This window comes from Phacochoerus africanus, chromosome 1, assembly GCF_016906955.1.
Source record: "Phacochoerus africanus isolate WHEZ1 chromosome 1, ROS_Pafr_v1, whole genome shotgun sequence".
In the NCBI taxonomy this organism is placed as follows: domain Eukaryota; kingdom Metazoa; phylum Chordata; class Mammalia; order Artiodactyla; family Suidae; genus Phacochoerus; species Phacochoerus africanus.
Window position 1 is genome coordinate 195,784,272 of NC_062544.1, and position 22,677 is coordinate 195,806,948.

General features: G+C 36.2%; 1 protein-coding gene across 7 annotated transcripts in view; it reads right to left on the reverse strand.

Annotated features, from left to right (window-relative positions):
• The window catches only part of TBL1XR1 (TBL1X/Y related 1), a 179,927-nt gene that overhangs the window by 102,099 nt on the left and 55,151 nt on the right, over window positions 1–22,677 (reverse strand). The window contains exon 1 of one of the 7 annotated variants that reach the window (XM_047786709.1): window positions 9,420–9,689. The exons of the other annotated variants lie outside the window; for them this stretch is intronic. The gene's annotated coding sequence lies outside the window, so the exon portion shown is untranslated. Of the gene's footprint in view, window positions 1–9,419; window positions 9,690–22,677 lie in introns of those variants that run through there. 7 annotated transcript variants of the gene reach the window in all.

Genomic DNA, 22,677 nt, shown 5'->3' on the forward strand with positions numbered 1-22,677 from the left:
TACTCTGTTTCAGAAACAAGCTATTGGGTCCAAAGAAGTCATCAGACCAAGATGGACACTAATAAGAGTCAAAGGAAGTAGACATTAGATGCCAGTTAAACTCTTAACTCTCGTCCTCTAGGAATCCTGAGTTCCTATTCAAAGGCTTTGTTTCCAAAAAGAGTTTTTTCTTTTTACTCCAACACGACAAAGAATTTCTAATGAAAGTATCATTTCACTTAGGAGGAAGAGTGATTTATATCTATATTCATATTGCTACAGGTAGGATGGAGTCAGTACAGTAAGAATCTAGGTCACGCATCAGGAGACAGGATAAGTCCAACCCTCAATAATAAACCTTTGGTCACCCACCCCAACCCAGCTTCCAAATACTTTTGACCTAGAGTATTTCATCCAACTAATTAGTTACTGAAATATTATGTGGAATTAATAGGTTTTTTTTTTTCCTTCATTTTTTTAGGTCTGCATCCATGGCATATGGAAGTTCCCTGGATAGGTGGCTTTACCAAAGAGATGGCTGGCAACCACAGCCACAACAATGCGGGATCCAAGCCACATCTGTGACTTACAGTGCAACTCATGGCAATGGCAGATCCCCGACCCACTGAGTAAGGCCAGGAATAGAACCCGTGTCCTCATGGATACTAGTCGGATTTGTTTCCGCTGCACCACAATAGGAACTGCTGGAATTAATAGTTTTAAAATATTATACATACAGAAATCAGGTGCTTCGTCTGATGAGAATTAGGTTAAGTTTATTTAATTCACGTAATCAGTATTCATGAGAGAGCCTGGGATTTTAAAGTGCATAATCCCCCTACTTTTGGAACTTTACCAAAAAAGTCTTAGAAGGCACAAAATACAGCCATTTCTATAGCAAATTATTTTGCTGCTTATGGCTTAATATTCATTTCCCAAGTCAAAAAAAACAAAAATCATCCCTACCTCTTCCCTCTCTGTCAGCTATATCTATCACTAAATTTTGTCAATTCCTCTTCCTAAATGTCTCTACACTGCCTACTGGCCTCTCCAGTCCCACAACCCACATTCCTCAATTTCCTTTCCCTACAACTTGGATTAGGTCTGAAGCCCAAAATATTTTTAATGGGCATGCATCCCAAAATTTATTATTGAACAGTACTTGGTTATCTGAAAATTCAGCTTTTTAAAAATTTAAAGTTCAAGATGAAATAGGGGATTTCTTTGTTGGGTTGCTGCTTAATTAGCGACTTAATTATGTAACAACTATTAGTTGCCTTCAGCCTCCTTGCTAACAGGATCCCAATCCTGTTCAAAGCAGTAACTTGTCCAGATAAACATTCACATGCACAGCCTTTCTTGCAGCTACAGACAGCCACATAAAACAGTCTGCTAAGATGTAAGCAGAAACCAGGGGTGCGAAAGGGCAGCCGTCAAGGCAAAGGAAGAGTCTAAGGAAGCAATTGCTTTCCCTAAAACAGTCAACAGATGCAGCACTTCTATTTTAACAGGCCCTGCAACAGTAGCCATTTTTCAACTGGGGTAAGGGGCCCGATGGAATTCCTTCCACTAAGGACGATGAAATAAAAAAAAAAAATAGCAACTTCTTGCCTATTTTTTTTTTTGATATGTTTAAAATGGTGTTTTCAGTTACTTGAAGCCAAATGAACATCATTTTTCCCCTAGATACCCCCTTAGGATTTCAAACTCAGTATGTATAACATACAATTAATTCATTGCCCACCCCAACTTGCTCCTTTTCCTGTATGCTCTACCTCTGTGTATGGCTCCCTCATCTCCTGTAGCTAATCAGTCAGCAAACACCATTACTTTCTATCCCCAGGGTGTTACCTCATATCTCCATATCTCCATATCTTCATGATTTTGGATATATGCTGTATCCTCTAGGTAAATTTTAGATCACTGACATTCCACATAAGCACTAACATAATTGTGAATACTTCTTTTTCCTTTTCTCTTTTTTTTTAATGGCCCCACCTGCAGCATATGCAAGTTGCCCAGCTAAGAGTTGAACTGGAGCTGCAGCTTCAGCCTACTCTTGTGGTAATGCCAGGTCCTTAACCCAGTGATCAAGGCCAGGGATCAAACCGGCATCCTCACCGAGACGTCAAATCCTTAACCCACTGAGCCACAGCAGGAACTCCTGCTAATTTTTTTTCATTTTAAATTTTTAAGTTTTTTGGCCATGCCTGCATCCTGCAAAAATTCCCAGAGATCGAACCCAAGCCACAACAGTGACACAAGCCCCAGCAGGGATGTTGAACCCTTAACACCTAGGCCACCAGGGAACTCTGTAGATACTTTTTTAAATATACTTGGTCTCTTTTCAATAGAAGATACATCTTGACAGATGCCTAGAACAAAGCAAGACAAATATGGTAAAATTCACCCCTCTCACAAAAGGGTTCATGGTTAAAATGAAGACTTATCTGCACAGGTATCATAAAAATCAATGACAATAACATATTTGGATTGTTCCTCAATCCCTCACAAAATCAATTTCAGGAAGAACGAAGACAAATGTTAGTCTAATGCAAATCACATCTGAAATTCAGAACCCTAGAAGTGTAATTTTTGTTTCAAGGGTAAAGAATAAGAACTATGACCACTTATTTAACAACCATGCTTAGCTTTGAAATGCTGTGTTAACTCAAACACATAATCTTAACTATCACCTCTTAGGAAACAAATTTTAAAAACCACTTCAATGCAATGTCACTCTACAAACACAGATGCAAATTTAAAAATATAATGGCTGCTCTTAAAAGGCATCTCCTGGCTTTGCTCTTTTTAGGGTCTGTGGTTTAACTTTGATCCTGTTGATTATTTTAGGCCAGCTAAGAGGAACTGGGAAAGCAAAGGAGAACTGAATGAAAAGAGTTACCAACAGCCTGAAGTAAATCACTAACAGAAGGTCAAGGTTTCTCTTCATTTTTCTACAAAAATGGACAGACTACTCCAAGAAATCAGACGGACTGAAACAAGCAAGAACGCCTTTCATTACCATTTTCTAGCCCCAAGATCATAGAAAGAAAGACATGAAAAGATACGGAAACTTGCTCTACTAGCATTCTAGCACTGGAGGGAATAAAATCTAAAAGAACATGGATGTTTACTATAATGAAGCTGTCCATGCATTTTCAAATTTTCTAGGTTTATTTGTGGCTACTATGAAATTTTACCCCTATCTCACATCTACCATTTTTATTTCTTGCTTTCCCCTCTCCTAATAATTTGAATATTTTATGTCCTTGTTCTAACCACACCGGATTCCCTACTCCTTCCCACATGCATCTAAATATCCTATGCCAAGCTATTTCTTTACAATATACAATTGTAAAAATAAATGTCTAGCTCTTTATTATATATTATATATATCAATTATATTAGTGCATTCACTTATTTAATAAATATTCACACTGCCCTCTATTTCACAGCTTCAGCCATTCTTAACCAAATTCTCAGACTTAAGGTAGAAGAAACTACACTTAGAACTGTGACAATACTGTGACTCTACCACTTGTTGAGCATGACACATTAGGCTAGTTACTCAACCTCTCCAGTAAATCTCTCATTCTCATCTGTAAAATGAGGGTTTCGATGGTACCCACAGAGGGGTGTTGTCATGAAAACTAAAAAAGATAATGCATATCAAGCAAATAAAAGTAACTAAGATAAGAGTTCCCATCATGGTGCAGCAGAAACGAATCTGACTTAGAAATCATGAGGTTGCAGGTTCGATCCCTGGCCTCACTCAGTGGGTTAAGGATCTGACATTGTGGTAAGCTGTGGTGTAGGCTGCAGATGTGGCTCGAATTCTGTGTTACTGTGGCTGTGGCACAGGCAGGCAACTGTAGCTCCAATTCGACCCCTAGCCAGGGAACTTCCATATGCCGCAAGTGTAGCCCTAAGAAACAAACAAAAAAGTAACTAAGATAGAAAAAGCAATTAATTAATAGAAGCATTGTTATTTTACTAGATTTTGTGTGATGAACCACAATGAACTGTTCTTTAGTAGAACCAGAGATTTGCTGAAATAATCAATCAATAAATTCAATCTCAAAATCCAGAAAGCTTTATGTTTTCACAAATGTCATGCACAGTTTATTTTATAAAAACAAAAATGCAAGTTTGGTTTTTTTTAAAGACTGCTATTGGCATTTTGAAAATGGAGTATCATATCTTAATTAAATATTGGATATTAAAAAAGAGAGAGAGAGAAGGAAAAGGATTACCAACTGGGAAAGCAGGGATATTTCAAGATTTGGGTCCCTAGGTAATAATACCTATTTTTAGTTAACATCACAATAATCATCTATAATGGGTACTGGATTAATCAAATGTCCATGTTTTAAAGAAATATTAGTCTAACATTATTATGCCTGTTTTCTGGATTCCAAATAATAGCTAAGAAGCAATGAAACTGCTACCTAAAATAGCAACACTTAACTCCTGAGACTATAACTTTCAGTGACAGCAAATAATGGGTAAGTTTAATAAGGCTTCCATTAAGCCTTTTCCATAAATTAAACAGTATATTTAAAAATATACCTTTATTTTGGTTTTGAATGCCATGTAGATTACTGAATATCTGTGTAGTCTGAAATTATTCTCTTTCTATATATAACATCAAAATAATTCACAAACATGAATAGGAAGTAACTTGGCAGTTGCCCACTCCAGAAAGTTTCTTATAGGCAGTACAAGCTGAGTGAGTTCTCCCTGATGTCTACTAACATGGACAATTTAATGTGCTCCATAAATTCTATTAGCATGCATCTTCTATAGTATAATAATAAAGATGTTAACAGTTTGATTCTGTCTAACTTTGAATGTCATTAGTAAGTGACTGATTTTCTAATTTGAAAGAAGTCAGCAAATCCCACTTGGAACTTTAATAAATTCTGCTTGATTTCCATGTCGATGATTAGGAGAAATATAAAGTAACACTGGCTGTTTCATTCAAAAGACAGACAAGCAGTATTGAAGAGCAGAATGGGTTCAGTATAAAGTGAATGTCAACCAAGAACCACTGAACATTCTGACCTCATCAACTTGCTTTTTTATACCATGCCAAGGTAGTAACAGAAAAAAGCAGTCTAGGAACAATGGTCTTTAATACATATCTTTAACAATATATAAATTTTGACGTTGTTCTCCTTTCCTCACTTATTTTATCCATTGCTCTTGATCAAAAATTCAGCACACAGCTGCAGAATGCTAAAGCTGTGACTACCATTAAGCGACATCCTAAAAAACTTTTTCCATTCCAAGCCAATATAAAATACCTGTTCTTTAAAAATCACTTGATCTCTTCAAACTCTCAAATGTTCTTGAACATGTATTCATTTAATCACAGCCTATTTAAAGATCATGGACTTTACAGTGATAAAGGGTGAAAGAACAGTCTAGTTATAACCATACTACACATGTAAAAATAAACTTCTGGAACTGCTTCAAACTCCCAAGTTTCCAAAGAATTCTCTAAATGGAGAAACACTTCACAAACACCAAATCTCCATCTGGTCCAGCTCTACCCAGGTACAAATTCCTAGACTGAGGTTAATACTACAAGGAGGATACAGAAAAATACCAGAATTTTGTTCAAAGTACATCCAGAATGACCTTACTGATAATTTGATCCATTTGCTACTGTGAAACAACAGGAAAAATATATATACATACAAACACACACAGAGCTGCCCCCAGTTACTGACAGTTACTGACAGACTGCTAAAATTTTCTGAAAATAAGAGCACTGGGAACATCTTTTGTTTTACTATTTGGTGTTTGACCCTGCTTTCTGAAAGAGGCCCTAAATTCCTCAGAATCTGCTGGATGAGAGGAGTGCCCTTTATTTTAATGAGGAGACTCCTGGTGAGACCCTGGATAGGTTCAGGATGGGGCTGGTCACCAACAAGACTAGGCCATGATTAGAAGCTTGAAAAGTCCCACTGTACCCTGTCATCCTCCAGGAAAGGGAGGTAGACTGGTAACTGAGTTAAGAACTAACCATGCCTGCACAACGAAACTTCCATAAAATCCTTAAAAAAACAGGGTTCAGAGCGATTCCAGATCACTGAACACATAGAGGTAATAGGAGAGTGGTACACCTGGAGAGGGCACAGAAGCTCTGCACCTCTTCCCCTCAACCCTGCCCCATGCATCTCCTCCATTTGAATGTTCATCTGTATTCTTTGTTGTATCCTTTAAAATAAACTGGTAAACAGCATAAGTAAGCAGCTTCATGAGTTCTGTGAGCCATTCTAACAAACTGTCAATCCCAGGAGGGGGTTATGTGACCTCCAATTTACAATCAGTTGGTCCAAAGTGACAACCTAGGACTGCATCTGAAATGGGGGCAATCTTGACCTCTTGTGGGATCAGGTTAACTCCAGCTCAATAACGTCAGAACTGAACTGAACTATAGGACACTCAGTAGGTGTTACAGAGAACTGGTATGGAAAAAACCACCACACACTTGGTGATCACCAGCATCAGAAGTATTATGTGTGTGAGGAAAGAAAAACATAGAAATATTCTCCAATATTTCTCCTGCCAAATAAACCTCTTATTATATTCTCATGTTTTCCTTATGTTGATCTACAACAATGTTCGCTCCCTAGGCATTACTCAAATAACACATATTTCACTGAGACATTATCAAGGGCATTTCACTGAAAAATTGAAGACAATAAATTTTGTCTAAAGTTCACAAGATCAAGAAAGACAAAAATAATGGTGACCACGGAAAAAACCAAACACAAGTTCTTAACACCGTTGTCTTCTGAGGATAGGGCTAGTAGAAAAGCGTCTTTTTTTTTTTTTTTGTATTAAATGCATTCATTACTTTCATGGTATTTTTAAAGTACTGAAATTTCTGATTTTCTATAGAAGTCATCCAAGGTAGGAAATAAAACTTGCTTTATGAAAATAACAAACATGAACTACATGTGCTCTTTGCACACGCCTATCACTGGTAATTTAACAAGACTCAATATTTTTAGGTAGAAAAATTTTAAGTATGGGATTTTTACTAAATGAGTTTTAAATTTTTGATAATCGCTAGTGTAAAATAAAATAAACTTTTAAACTGCTGTCTTTATTTTGTTGCAGGATATTAAGTGTCCTTTCCAATTATGGCTAAAAATCTGGCCATGGTATTTTTATCCAAAGGCATAACTAGATTCCTAGACAAAGTTAAAATGTGACTCAACATATTTTTATTTGATCAAAGCAAAGCCCATAAACAAAGAGGAAGGAGAAAGGCAGTAAGGGGAAAGACTTTAGGAAAACTTTGTAAGAATCTGTGAATTCTCTTAAATACTGGCCTCATTTATAATTAATTATTATTAGAATTATGCATTATGCTATGAAATACCATAATTTCTTCATTCATTTGATTACTATGTATTGAATGCCCACTATATGCCAGGCATCATTTCAGATGCTAAAGGCAGAGCAGAAAGAAAAGTTTATTCTAGTGGGGGAAGACAGACAAAGTGAGTATATTACAATATATGGGGACTGTCTTGTTCCAATTTCTCAACTTTTATAAAACCAAGAGATACTTAAGTTTCAGCACTGTAACCATTCAGGTTCACTTCTGCAAACACAAGAAAGCAACTCTATGAAACAGGATTTACTGAAAGCATTAGCTTAGAAAATCCTGGATAGTCAGTCAGGTTTTGAAATTAAAAAAACCACAGCCATTCTATGAACCAAGAATATCCCCAACTCCACCCAATTAAGTTTATTCCCAGAACCTACTGCAACAACTTGTGGTCAAATGTGCTCCCATCTCTCTTATTTTTCCAATAAATGACTGAATTCACATATAATTAGGGCTCTCATTGACTTAATCTACAGATAAGGAAATAAGTTCCAAAATCAACTGACATGCAGAAACATTCCAAAGACTCCTTAGGCTTATATATTGAATCACTTCCCTATATTTCAACCTAACCCATATTCTTCAAGGACATTTTATTTGCCCTTTCCTTCCACTAAGTCTTGGTGTTTCTTACACCAAATTTTGAAAGAACAAAGTTGAGGTATCCTCCTCTCTAACAAAAAGGCCTTAGGTTCCCCAAGCAAACCATCCACAAACCATCACCCCAAAATGCTTCATAAAGTGTATCTAGTTATACTGCAATACATCTCACTAAACTTTATTCAAATAACTGAGAGAGCCATTTCCTACTCCCCAACTCTAAATGCCACACATAATTACAAAGATCCTACTACTAAGAGCCTAGAATTTACAATCTTAATCTCTCATTACATCACAATATGCATCCCTTTAAGTGGGATACAACAGGTTTCTTTTCAATGGTGCCTTCTTTAATTTAGCATGCTTGTTCTTTTTTTTTTAAGCTGCAGCTTTAGGCCTACACCACAGCCATGTGGGATCTGAGCTGCATCTGCAACCTACACCACAGCCTGCTGCAATGCCAGATCCTTATCCCACTGAGCAAGACAAGGGATGGAACCCTTATCCTCCTGGATGCTAAATCGGGTTCTTAATCTGATTAGCCACAACAGGAACTCCTGGTAGGTGTGATCTAACAGCTCTCTCTCCCTTTCCTTCTTGACCTATCCAGAGCTTACCTATTTTTCAAGATCCTGCTCAATTCCTTACTGCTGAAAGCCTTTCCTTACCACCCCAACCTATTAGTGATGTTTCTCCTCTCTGAGGAACACTGGTAACATACATGTCATTTTACAGAACCAGAAAATACAGTCCAGACAGGTTAAGTAATTTACCCCAATTCAAACTAACCAATGACAAAGGCTAGAATATAATCCGGATTTTCAAACTGAAAAACCAAGGTTTGACGGTTCTTCCAATCTCCTCAAACTTATATTATTTCCCACACTCATCTGACCATATCCCTGTAACAGTGAAAAACTTCCAATGCATTCTTCACACCCAGATACTTTATCCAAAGTCAACCTATCCTTTAAGTCACAGTTCAAGCGCAATCTTCTCCACTGAAGTTTCTTTTTGACAGCTCTACCTCATAATAATTTCCCTTTTTCCCAAACTTACTATATTTAAATCAGTACCACACAAAATAACATCTCTTTACTCTGCATGTGTTACCTCATTTACTCCCCAAAACAACCCGAAAAGGCAGGAATGTATTAGCCATATTTTACAAATGGCCCTAAATTGTTAATTTGCTTATATTCGAATAATTATTCACAGTAGTTATTCACAAAAAAAGCTGCTATTTAAACTATGTCACCATCTCCAAAGTCTATGCTCTTTAAATATAGCATGTTCAGTTCTTTTTTTTTTTAAACTTGTCACCACACACACACACACACACACACGCACGCACACACAAAGAGTGGAAACTATGTAGAAACAATGAATAAGAAATTCTTTCTTTACAAAGAGATTTTACACTCACTCTTGATTTTTGATCCCGAATCCTTTTAAAGCTTTTTCTTGTTAGGGGATTCCATCCTTTTCATTTCTTTAAAACCACAGTTAACATAATCAGAACCTGTTCCTAAGGAAGCAAACAAACCCAAATGGAGGCATGTCCTTCAAAACCAGCAATGTAATAAGACACAAAGAAAATCTGAGGCCAGATTATTCAGTGTGTGATCTTGGATTGGATCCTACATCAAAGCAAAAACAAATGTCGGCAAGATCGTGTGAACAACAGACAAAATTTGAATATGAAATACGTTAAATGATAGTATTGTCAATACTGCATCCATGTTAAAAACCCCTAAATTAGATCACTGCATTGAGGTTATACAAGAGATGTCCTTGTTCTCAAGAGATACCACAAGTATTGAAAAGCAAAAAAAAAAAACATGAAGTGTACAATTTAGTCTCAAATGGCTCAACTAAAATAATGACAAATAAAAATGATGAGAGATGATTAATAATAATATAAAGCAAATGTGCAAAAAAGGTCAAAAATTGATTGAATCTATGTGAAAGGTATGCAAGAGTTCAAATTTATAGAAAAGTTGAAAAAAGGTATTATTGAGAGGAATGGGTAGGCATATAAATCAAACATTTTCTGTGAAGGGCTGGATAGCACCTATTTTAGGCTTTTGGAGCCACAGAGTCTCTGTGGCAACTACTCAATGCTATCATTTTAACATAATGACAATAACATAAACAAATGGGCTTGGTATGTTCCAATGAAAATTTATTTACAAAAAGCAGGCCTTAGTTTGCTGACCCTTGACACAGATGAAAAAGACTAGTCATGTCTGTTTTTTGTGAGCTGTGGTGTAGGCTGCAGATGTGGCTGGGATCCCAAGTTGCTGTGGCCACGGTGTACGCTAGCAGCTGCAGCTCCGATTCAACCCCTAGCCTAGGAACTTCCATATTCCACAGGTGCTGACCAAAAAAGAAAAAATAAAACCCTCACAGAGAAATCTTCCTATATGTCAATTTCTTCCTTCCCCTTCACAGCCTACCTTCTCCAGAAAAAAACCTATAATACGACCTTACACATCTTTCTTTTCAATCATTATCCTCCCTTCCAAATAATGTGCAATCTTCTCAGCCACACTAAATTCATAGAGATTTGATGCTACATGCATTAAGTTCTCTTTAAATTCTAAAATCGCTAAGGAAAAGGGTATTATTTGGTGATTAATACAAATTTGGTGGCCTAACAGGATGATGTAGCACTTTCCATCCCTGGCTCTAAACTCAAGTCTCTCTCTGGCATATGGTCGAGGAAACCTTCAATAACCTCACTGAGTCTGTTTCTTGTGGGGTATAAGGAAGGCAAGCTTGGTTTCAGTACAGGGGCCTTCACATGCCACACACTTTTTGATTTTTATAAGATTTTTCTTAGCTAAAGAAGTAAAATCAATGGAAGGTGAAACCAGCCACAGATTACTAGAAGCCTAGAATAAGACAGGGCTTGAACTGACTACGGTACAAGAATAATTGTTATCCCCTATCCCACAGATGAAGAAATGAGGCTAATTCCAGCATTCTAGTTAATCAATGTGAAGTCAAAACCATGAAATATATTCAACAACTAAAGTAGTATTATCAGGTAAAGTTTTATTCTATTAATAGAAGATATACTTAAGTTACAAAATATCTGTTCAATGTTGACAGATTCACCAAAATTCTACTTCTGAGCACTACTATCAAATTTACTTATTCCATAATACTTTTTCTACTAAGTAAAGTATATTCTATTAGGTAACATAGGGTGTAAACAATTCAAATATTCCCTCCTCTAAAATAAGACACATAAAGGGATTCACTTGTGGCGCAGTAGACTAAGGATCCAGCGTTGTCACTGCAGCAGTTTAGGTCACTGCTGTGGCTTGGGTTTTATCCCTGACCTGGGAACTTTCACAAACTGTGGGCACGGCCTAAAATAAAGTAAAATAAAATATAAAACAAAATAAGATACATAAAGGAGTAACTGCTATACAAGACAGATGTGGTGAACACTGTAAACTTGTGTCTAAGCATCTACAAATACAGATAAGAACATCATTTCATGTTGGGGTAAAGAGGTGAGGTGACAGAACAGAGGGAACACCTAAAAGTTCAGCATGTCCCCTGAAAATTGCTAAGTTCTAACCCATATTTTTATGAAATCAGCCCCTAACACAGTCTCACTTGGCTCTATACACTCTAATGTCAACTCCTGTATACTTAAAAAAAGACAAGATCTCGGACTTGAAATGTACAACCTAAAATACTCCAAGTCCACTAATAATGAAGTCACACTGTTGGAAATTCAATTTTGCTGGGCTAGCTTTCATATAGCTATTACAGTCAAGGTTGAGGAAAAGCAAAGCTCTGGGATCAATGGCTCCTGACTAACAGAGCTGAAAAAAAAAGATGCAGCAAAGAGCAACAGATTCTTTAAATAGGTGGTGTAGCTGTGAATCAAAGTACAGATGATTATATACATGCAAAAGAACTGGTGGTCAGGTATCAATCTTTTCAAGCTCATCTGCACATACTAAATAAGGTCCACAATGTTTTCAAATTTCAACTCCAACGGGCTTTCTTAAATTGTGATATAGCGAATTCTACTTGAATGTAGCATACTCTTTAATACAATGAATCCCTCTCTAATAAATTTAACTAATAGGACTGTTATATTACAGGCAAAAGTCAACCATAGGAAAATATGTTCTGCAATGTTTCCTCCACATTCTGTCCTATATTGCATATACATGTCTTACATTTATTAACTGAGGAAAAGTGAAGGCTTTTACTAACTTATGGTGGGAGAACAGTAGCAATCCTTTAGCAGGTCCATTCAAAAACAGGCAAAGAAAAAAATCTTGACTATATACTTCAATAGTTTTTTTTTAATGTATAGTAACTTCAAGGGAAAACCCATACAGTTTAAAAACAATGTTTTTACTTTCTTAAGCATAAAAGAATACACACAATAACAAAAACTTTAAGACTTAAAAAGTTAGTTATATAAAGACATTGTAAACTTTAATCAATTTGCACCAACTGCTCATTGATGCATATCTATACCAGCATCACAAAAAGAAAGCTTTTAAGCCAAATGTTCCCAACTAAGATCAAGGCCATGGATGCTCAAAGTGACATTTTGGAATAGTCTTTAAAATAAGGGAGAGCGAGAAGTGCAAATCAAAACTACAGTGAGGTGCCACCTTACACCAGTCAGAATGGCTATCATTAATAATAAGTCTACAAGTAACGAGTGCTGGAAAGGTTATGGGGAAACTCTCTTACACTGCTGGGGGTAATGCAAATTGGTACAATCACTATGGAAAACAGTATGGAGGTTCCTTAGAAAACAAAATACAGAATTACCATGTGATCCAACAATTCCACTCCTGGGAATATATCTAGACAAAACTACTACTATCAAAAAAGATACATGCACCCATACATTCATAGCAGCCCTATTCACAACAGCCAAGACATGGAACAACCTAAATGTCCACGACAGATGAATGAAATTAAGAAGATGGGGTATATATACCCAACGGAATACTACTCAGCCATAAAAAGAACAAAATAATGACATTTGCAGCAACATGGTTGCAACTAGAGATAATCATACTAAGTGAAGTTTAAGCCAGGAAAAAGAAAAACAAATATTGTATGACATCACTTGTATGCAGAAGATGAACCTATTTAAACAGAAATAGACTCAAAGGCATGTAGAACAGAACTTGTGGTTGCCAACGGGGAGGAGGAGGAGGGAGTGGGATAGACTGGGAGTGTGGAGTTAACAGCTGCAAACTACTACATTTAGAATGGATAAGCAATGACGTCTTATAGCACAGGGAACTATATCCAATCACTTGTGACAGAACATGATGGAAGATAATATGAGAAAAAGAATGTATAGGTATGTATGACTGGATCACTTTGCTGTACAGCAGAAATGGACAGAACATTGTAAATCAACTATACTTTAATAAAAAAAATTTTAATTAAAAAATAAGGAAAAGCCTGTAAAATGAGCAAACAAGATAAAAGTTTAAAACACAGAATATGCTAAGCTCAAAAGATTTTCTCTGTTTTAAAGATCATTCCAAAATCTCAAAGAAATAAAAGACAACTAATTTTTTATTTCCAATTCTATTTTGAGCAATACGATTTGAGAGTCTTACCACTAATGGTCCTTAAATCATTTTGTCTCAATACCAAATTTAAATTCATTTGCCTCAATCAGCTTATATGATGATCAGGTTTCTTCTAAACTTTAAAACATATGATTCAAATGCATCTAACACAAAAGTACAAAAATGCACTAGGACATTTCCTGCTTTGAACTACATTCTCTCCTAATCATTTACAAAGTAACTGCATAATTTCCTGAATCAGGAAAGTTAATTTTTTTTTTTTTTTGGTCTTTTGTCTTTTCAGGCCCACAGCCCCAGCATATGGAGGTTCCCAGGCTAAGGGTTCAATCAGAGCTGTAGCAGCCAGCCTACACCACAGCCACAGAAACACCGGATCCTTAACCCACTGAGTGTGGCCAGGGATCAAACCCACGTCCTCATGGATCCTAGTTGGGTTCGTTAACCACTGAGACATGAAGGGAACTCCGAAAGGTAATATTTAGATTCTCCTGAAACAATAACAATGAAATTTCATTTGCACTATAATTTATATTTTCTTGAAATCTGTGCAAACTTTCTTCAATTCATAATTAATAAATCACAACCATATACAAATGTGATGTTAGACTAACACTTCAATTATTAGTTCTCTGCACCCTTCCGTCTTGCTATGATGCCTCGTCCCCAGTGTTTATCTGTTTTACAACAAGATTAGAGAAGTCAAAAAAAAAAAAAAAAGAATTATCTCTGGAGACTAGATTTCAGGAAAATGCATAATAATGTCAGCTAATCAAAAACTGGAATACAGGAGTTTCCATTGTGGCTCAGTGGTAACGAACCCGACTAGTATCCATGAGGATGCGGGTTGATCCTTGGCTTTACTCAGTGGGTTAGGAGATCTGGCGTTACCCTGAACTGTGGTGTAGGTTGCAGATGCGGCAAAGATTCCATATGGTTGCGATAGAGGTGTAGGCAGTAGCTGTAGCTCTGATTTTGACCCCTGGCCTGGGACCGTCCATATGCTGCTAGTGCAGCACTAAAAAGCAAAAAAAAAAAAAAAAAAAAAAAAAAAGAAAGAAAAAAGAAAGAAACCTGGAATACAGTGCTTATACCACTTTATCTTTCAAGACAATAACTTCCCTTCACTCACTCCCATTATGCTAGTTGATAGAAATCTGGGAAAGGATGAACTCTAAAAGAGAAAACCTTCACAACTACAAAAGCAAACTAGAATGGGAAAATGGAAACCCTTCAACAACCTTTGCTCCATGCCAAAATCCAATGTAAGTTTAATGACAAAATGATTCAACCTCTACTTGAGCTCCTTCAATGATGAGTGCTTTCCTGTGAGGATGCTAAATTTTCCTAAATTATCAGACAGCTCTAATTGTTTCAAAGTTCTTTCTTCTCCAGGATTCAAATGTATCTATGACTTCTCCTCAGAGCCTCTGGAACTACATAAAACCATCTTAAACCTGTTCCAAATGAAAATCTTTAGGTACTGAAGGACTTTCTCCCAGTCTCAGGCCCAAGTGTTCTATTTCACATTTTAAAACTTTGTGACATAAGAATGACAAAAGCTGCTCCAGCTTTTGTCCTTCTAAAAATATGACTCCTAAGTGCTTTTATTCACAACATTTTTCTTCGATTCTCAGTAAATTTATTCTAATTTTAGACAATGGTATGGGAGTAGTCAATAAAATTCAACCTCTTCAACCACAAATAAGATCTAGAAAGTATAGATAAAAAGTCACAAAAATTTGTCATTGTAACAAAAGTGTGCTGGGACAACTGGATATCCACATGCAAAAGAATGAAATTGGAACCCAACTTCATGCCATATAAAAAATTAGTTCCAAATGGTCAAAGACCTAAAACTTTGGATTTAAGCAATAGTTTCTTAGATATGATATCTAAAGCACAGGCAACAAAAGAAAAAAAATAAAGAAAATATGTAACATGTTGCTTCAAATGACACCATTAAGAAAAGTGAAAAGACAGCCCACAGAATGGAAGAAAATTTTTGCAAAACAAATTAGGACTTTCTGTTTAGAATATGATGTTACAACTCAATAATAAAAAAGGCTAGGAGTTCCCGTCGTGGCACAGTGGTTAACGAATCCGACTAGGAACCACGAGGTTGCGGGTTTGGTCCCTGCCCTTGCTCAGTGGGTTAGCGATCTGGCGTTGCCGTGAGCTGTGGTGTAGGTTGCAGATGTGGCTCAGATCCCGCGTTGCTGTGGCTCTGGCGTAGGCCAGTGGCTACAGCTCCGATTCGACCTCTAGCCTGGGAACCTCCATATGCCGTGGAAGCGGCCCAAAGAAATAGCAAAAAGACAAAAAATAAAATAAAATAAAATCATATTAAAAAAAAAAAAGGCTAGCAACCCAACTTTAAAATAGGCAAAATATCTGAATAGATTTTCCACCAAAAAACACACATAATGGCTAATAAGCACATAATAATATGTTCAACATCATTAGCCATCAGGAAAACGCAAATCAAAAGCAAAATCAAAATGAGATACCACTTTACACCCATCAGAATTGTTATCAACAAAATGACAATAAAGTTATCGAGAAATGTGGAGAAACATAACCCTCACACACTGCTGGTAGGAATGTAAAATGCAGCCACTCTGGAAAGTGCCAGCAGTTCCTCAATTTTAAGAACTTCATCAGAAATAATAAATTATTAGAAAAAATTTCAAAAAATGATTTACTGTAAAACTAACAAGTGTCATTAAGAGTTCATAAAAATGAAAAACTTAAAATATTTTTATATATGTGCATATACATATATATATACATACATATATATAAAAAGCAATGACTACAATAACTCATTTTAAAATTCTAGATGAGAATTAAACAGCCAGTATACTTTAGCTCACTAAATTCTTCAATTTCTTGATTTTCAAATGTTCAAGTAAAAAAGTTACCTTTCAAACTGACAAAGATTTTATAATCAAACAATAAGCTGAAGAGCAACGACTTTTAATCAAAGTTATAGAACAGATGATTAATCATCATTAATAGCTTCTAGAGGAAGACTATGTACAAAAAAAAATAAGCTCTATCAAATAAAGATGATGCAGACATTGCATTTTTTCCAAAGATAATAATAAGACTGTAAATGTCTAATTCTCTCAAAACAAGAAAATATTGTTAAAGCACAGATTGCTAGATCCTCCAACTTTCTGATTCAACTGCTAGGTCTAGAATAGAACCAAAAGGTGTTTGTGTTGTCAGGAACTACATTTGAGACCTACTATACTATATGATACTGAATCATATTAACAATATTCTACTTAAAACAAAAATTGGCAGTATTTATGATCCAATGATCGTTTGTCAAAAATTATTTACCAAACATAGGTTATATAAGAAGACATATCAGAGAAGCTTTTTTTTTTTAAATCTTCAGAACTTTTCCAATATTTTTTGCTCCAATTGGTACAGGCTTCTATTAACATGACAATGAAGTACCTTTCAAGACCCTGAACAGCTGTACTGCATCCAAGAAGCCTTCTTTGATTCCCCTAGCTGGAAATAACTAACTGCTTACTCTTCTAAACTCAAGTTCTCACTTGTACCACACATAGGATAATCATTGCCAGCTTGTATTATTTGTTTAGCTACTCGTATGTAAGATTTACATCATCTATTAAACTAAGTTTCATGGTAGCCAACAGCTAGACATTTTCATACACCTCAGAGTTCTTAGCATAGGCTCTCCAAAAATACTGAATAAAAATGTGTCCAATAAATGATTAGAATCAGTATCTTTGATTTCATCTCTGGAAAAAAAAAAGGTATTGTAGGTCAAGCTTTTACAGAGAAATGAATTAAAAGCAAAACTCTTTTTAAATGATTATACATAATGCTAAATTATAACACTTAATAGGATTAGGAATAAAAACACTGGACCCAGAGGTTCAATACCTAGCTTCTACAGTAACTGACAACATAACCTTGAGCTGGTCAACCAACCTACTCTGCACACAAAATGTACTCAGAATCCAAAATCAGGCTGTTTTAAAGATTAATCTGGCAAAGACAGATTACAATCAGTATGGACCAACTGATGAAGTCCAATTATTTCTATAATGTATTATTAATATTAAAAATACATCTGTAACAGCTGGTTTCCCTACACAAACACTAAAAGAAGGGGATGGCAAAATATATTCAAAATTCTAAAATGGAAAAATCTACAACCTCGTAGACTCTGCCCAGCAAGATCATCATTTAAAATAGGAAAAATAAAGATGTGATACATATATACAACAGAATACTACTCGGCCGTAAAAAAAGGAAATAATGCCACTTGCAGCAGCACGAACATAACTAGAGATGATCATACTAAGTGAAGTACGTCAGAAAGAGAAAGACAAATACCATATGACATCACTTATATGTGGAATCTAAAATACAGCACAAATGAACCTATCCACAAAACAGAAACAGACTCATAAACATGGAGAACATACTGTGGCTGCCAAGGGGGACAGGGGAGAGAGTGGAATGGACTAGGAGTTTGGAGTTAATAGATGCACATTATTACATTTAGAATGGAAAGACACCAAGGTCCTACTGTATAGTATAGAGAACATGACCCAATCTTCTGGAATAAACCATGATGGGAAATAGTAATAATAATAGTGTGTTTGTGTATATACATATATGACTGAGTCACTTTACTGTACAACAGAAATTGGCAAAACACTGTAAATTGACTATACCTTTTTTATTTCTAAGGCCACACCCATGGCATATGGAGGTTCCCAGGCTAAGACCTGAATTGAGCTAATCTGCCAGCCTATGCCACAGCCTTAGCAACTTGAGATCCAAGCTGCATCTGCGACCTACACCACAGCTCATAGAAACGCCAGATCTCCTAACCCACTCAGCGAGGCCAGGGATGGAACCTGCATCCTCATGAATACTAGTCAGATTCACTTCCACTGTGCCACAACAGGAACTCCTAAATTGACTACACTTTAATAAAAGTTCTTTAAAAACATATTTGTCATGGCATATACCAGATACGCTGCCACTTGACCTATATTTATAGAGGCTCAACTTGTATTCACAGTTCCCATCAATTTACTTGAAAACAAGAATCATTCTTATGGTATCTCCAACATCATAAAATATCTGAGGACATCACAGAAAAGAATTCAGCAACATTTTTAAAATGTTTTCAGTTGCCTGAATTTTCAGTATCATGAACTATAATTCTCTCACATTTCTGCATAATTCCATTATATTATTTTTCATCTGGCTGCCCAACCTTAATATACTATGAGCTCTCTTTCAAGAAAAAAAGAGGACCTCCTTTCACCATGTTATTTGTTTGTCAGATGAACACATTAGACACTTTTAACTATATTACGACTTTGTCAAATAAAATAAATACATCTTAGTGAAAGAAGAGGACCAAATATTATTTATACCTCAATGCCTAACACAGACCCTAGTATACAGAAGGTGCTCAAGAAACACACTAAACCACTTTCTTTCATGATCTCACATACCTACAGTTCATGAGATTATTAGTATCTACACTTGGCAGTTTAGGGAAGAAATGAGATCCAGAGCAGCTCCAACAATTTAAGTGCTAAAAACATGAAAAGCATTCCATATTTGGAATTCTACTTAACTTATGAGGGACTCCAAAATCAGAAGGGACCACTTTCTGAAACATATCAAGGAGTTTCCAGGGGAAAGGGAGGGTTGTTTAAGCATACACAAGTAGTCCTCATTTTGTATAGTAGTATGGGTCCATAAAAATGTCCATGTGAGATGAAACCAGGCAAAGTAATCTTAGTCGGGGGAACTGTTCTATGACTTCAAAACTGCCAACACAATTAAAAAAAAAAAAAAAAAACCTGTCAGTTATATATAAGATAAAAATATAGTAAAAATAATATTCATTTAATATGCTATAATTTAAGAAATGAGAAGCACTGTGAATCAAATGCTTTATTTCTTTGTAAATAACTTATCCAGTAGTTTTTTGTGGGTTTGTCTTTTTTTTTTTTTTGCCTTTTCTAGGGCTGCTTCCCACAGCATATGGAGGTTCCCAGGCTAGGGGTAGAATCGGAGCTGCAGCTGCTGGCCTACACCACAGCCACAGCAACTCGGGATCCAAGCCATGTCCACAACCTACACCACAGCTTACAGCAACACCGGATCCTTAACCCACTGAGCAAGGCCAGGGACTGAACCCGCAACCTCGCGGTTCTTAGTCGGATTCATTAACCACTGAGCCACGATGGGAACTCCTATCCAGTAGTTTAAACAGTACTTATCTCCTCTTAGGGTATAACTTATGACACACAGATAGCATCTTTCATATTTTATACATCTTGGGAAATTACCATACTTCTTTCTAAAATGTTAGAAGCTGGTAATTGTCATATGAGCTTCTAATATTTTATCCCTTGCACTTTCAACATCAAAAAAGTTCCATCAGTCTGAAGTTCTTGCCGCCATCACTTCCTCTAGACATAACCCTTTTCATCACAACTTTCCTCCTTTGTCCATAAATTGCCTTCACTAAGTTCCTCTGACTGCAAATCTAGAGTCTCCTGAACAGTGACAACATTCTATTCTTCCACAATTCCATTTACAAATGATGTGAATATCACTTTTAGAGTTATAACTTTTCATTTCTTTACTATACTTTTTATTGACATTAAGGTGTGGCTTAATAAAAGTTCTGTGATGTTCACAAGACAGTAAGTAGCCTTACTGAGGGAAACAAGAAACATTACAGGGAGAAAAATTTAATGGCATAAAAATTAATTAGGTTATATAATTTTAAAAAAATCTTCATGCAGACACCATCATATGCAAAATCAAAAAGCATGACTAACTGAAGTTACTCATATCCCAGATACAGATTTAACTTCCTTTATATATATCTAGAAATTTTTAAGAAAACAGTCACTCATTCGGGACACAGGAAATAAATAGCTTACAGAAAATAAAAATTTTAATCCCTGAAACATGTAAAGATGCTCATAAAAATGTAAAGCTTGCAACATAAAAGACTTTCCCCTCATAAGGAAAATGTTAAGAGTTCATTAAGAACTTCTGATATAATCTAGATGAATGATGAACCTAGATGAATGCTGAGGGAAAGAAGCCATAAATAAGGACACACACTGTATGATTTACATGAAGTATGAAAATAATTGATAATATAAGTCAGGACAATGGTTATCCTTCCAGATACTGGAGATGGAACAATGACCAGAGTAGCAACTACATAGGTATGCCCAATTTGTGAAATTCATCAAGCTGTATTTTACATCATTATTATATATTTATTAATTTAAAAAAAAAGGCATTAAAAAATACAGACTAGTCTTTTTCATTTACCAGCCTGGTAAAGATAAAAAGTGCTATAATGTGAGTTCCCACTGTGGCACAATGGGATCGGCAGCGTCTCTGCAGTGCCAGGACGGAGGTTTAACCCCCAGCCTGGCAGAATGGGTTAAAGGATCTGGTGTTGCCACAGCTGCAGTGTAGGAATTCCATATGCCACAGGCCTGCCAAAAAAAGAAAGAAAAAAAGGTGCTGGTAACACTTTATAGTGTTTTATAAACACTGCTGTCAGGAGTGTCCATTAAAACTTCCATGAAAATAATCTGCATGTATCCTTTGATGCTTAAATCCCACTGTGGAGAATTTACCATTCAAAATATGTTTATACAGGAGTTCCCATTGTGGCACAGTGGGTTAAGGATCTGGTGTCCTCTCTATGGTGGCTTGGCTCACTGCTGAGGCACAAGTTCAATCCCCAGCCTGGCAGTAGGTTAAGAATCTGGCATTGCTACAGCTGCAGCATAGATCACAGCTGCAGCTCAGATTTGATCCCTTGCCCAGGAACTTCTATATGCCATGGGAGTAGCCAAAAAAAAAAAAAAAAAAAAAAGAAAAAATATGCTTGGGTATATGCAAAATAACCTATGTACAAATTTATTTACTGCAAAATTGGGAAAAGAAATGAAACAACCTGGAGTTCCCATTGTGGCACAGTGGTTAACGAATCTGACTAGGAACCATGAGGTTGCAGGTTCAGTCCCTGGCCTTGCTCAGTGGGTTAAGGATTCGGCGTGGCCGTGAGCTGTGGTGTAGGTCACAAACGTGGCTTGGATCCTGCATTGCTGTGGCTCTGGCGTAGGCCGGGTGGCTACAGCTCCGATTCGACCCCTAGCCTGGGAACCTCCATATGCTGCAGGAGCAGCCCTAGAAAAGGCAAAAAAAGAAAGCAAAAAAAAAAGAAAAAGAAAAAAGAAATGAAACAACCTACTGTCATCAATTGGGGCCTGGTAATATTAAAGCAGTATTTCGGCCAAAAAAAAAAAAACAAAATGAAGAAACTCTTCAGGTACTCATAAGAGCATGATCACCATGATATACTCTTAGGCAAAAAAAAGAAGGGAAAAAAAAGGCAAAACCATGTGTATGACATACAATATTTTTGGAAAAAAAAATAGATGCGCGAAAGCATCTTATTTATTTGTTGGTATATAACATCATCTCTGGAAGGACAAAAAAGAAAATAACACTGGTTGCTCCAGGGAGGAGAATCAAATGGTCAAGGGGCAGTTGAGGGAAGATTTTTCTATATATGTGCTTTTGAAAATTTTAAACCTTGAGCCATGTAAAATGTTCAAATGTCCAAAATGGTGAAGTTAAAAAATAATTACCTGAAAGAAGCAAAAACAGGGACTCTAAAAATAGAGATGATGAAAGCCTAGATTAAAAAAATGGCTCATCATTCCTCAGAGAAAGATTACCTAGAAGTGTTTTTAGAAGGCCACCAATATTTGGGATTTAGATGTACTGTGAAATTAATTAAGTTACTGCAACTTATTGCCCGGTCAGTGATACAACAGCATCAGAAAACGATGTACTATGTTTCAGAAAATATAATAAAGAGAACATAGTTAGCAAATCACTGGCATCCAATCTCAAGATACCTAGCTGACATGAGTCCAAATAAAAGGAATGAGACTTCTGTACTTAGGTACAAAACAAACAGAAACGGACAAGAGAGCACCCAGAGTTATAGTTAGTATGGAATCA